This window comes from Orussus abietinus, unplaced genomic scaffold (genome assembly GCF_000612105.2).
Source record: "Orussus abietinus isolate OABI.00-Male unplaced genomic scaffold, Oabi_2.0 scaffold812, whole genome shotgun sequence".
Lineage (NCBI taxonomy): Eukaryota > Metazoa > Arthropoda > Insecta > Hymenoptera > Orussidae > Orussus > Orussus abietinus.
The window spans coordinates 38686-39196 of NW_019394955.1; the positions used below are offsets into that span (position 1 = coordinate 38686).

The following is a 511-nucleotide window of genomic DNA, read 5'->3' on the forward strand; positions in this document are numbered from 1 at the left end:
GGAGGGCGCCAGTTGCGCACCGCGCCCGAACGCACCGCGATCGCGCGCCCAACTCACTCGCTCACCCGGCTGCACGGCCGCTGCTCCAAGTCGCTTCGCAGCAGCTCCGGGTGAGTCCCACTCGCATCTAGGGACGTCCAGCTGGCGCAAGTGGACAGGAAGATGGCTGGACGTTCCCTCAGTCTCGCACCAGTCACTCCGAACACGGACTAGAAAAATTTTGTCGCTCTCGGCCCTGCGCGTTCCCTGGGCCAAGGAGGAGTCGGAAATTTGCTTTTAAGCGTAAAAATTAATAATAAAAGGCTGTGTTTTGGACGAGAAGGTGGCCGCGCCTGGCGGCAGTGCAGTGCCAGGCCGACCGCGGCGGGGGAGGCGCGAGCACCGGGGCCCCCGCCCTCGTCCAAAAATCAGTTTAATTTTCCGACCCCTCGATGAGGGGTGCATCAGAAATTAAGCTGATATGAACAGATACTCGTATTTATTTCAAATATTTGCCCTCGGGGGGTTTCCC

The 511-nt window shown here is 59.1% G+C and overlaps 1 non-coding gene across 1 annotated transcript; it reads right to left on the bottom strand.

Moving 5' to 3' along the window:
• Nucleotides 1-317: 317 nt before the first annotated feature.
• LOC111674176 lies at nucleotides 318-491 on the bottom strand. Its single transcript, XR_002762306.1, has one exon. It is a non-coding gene; the product is annotated as a U2 spliceosomal RNA (small nuclear RNA).
• Nucleotides 492-511: the final 20 nt, after the last annotated feature.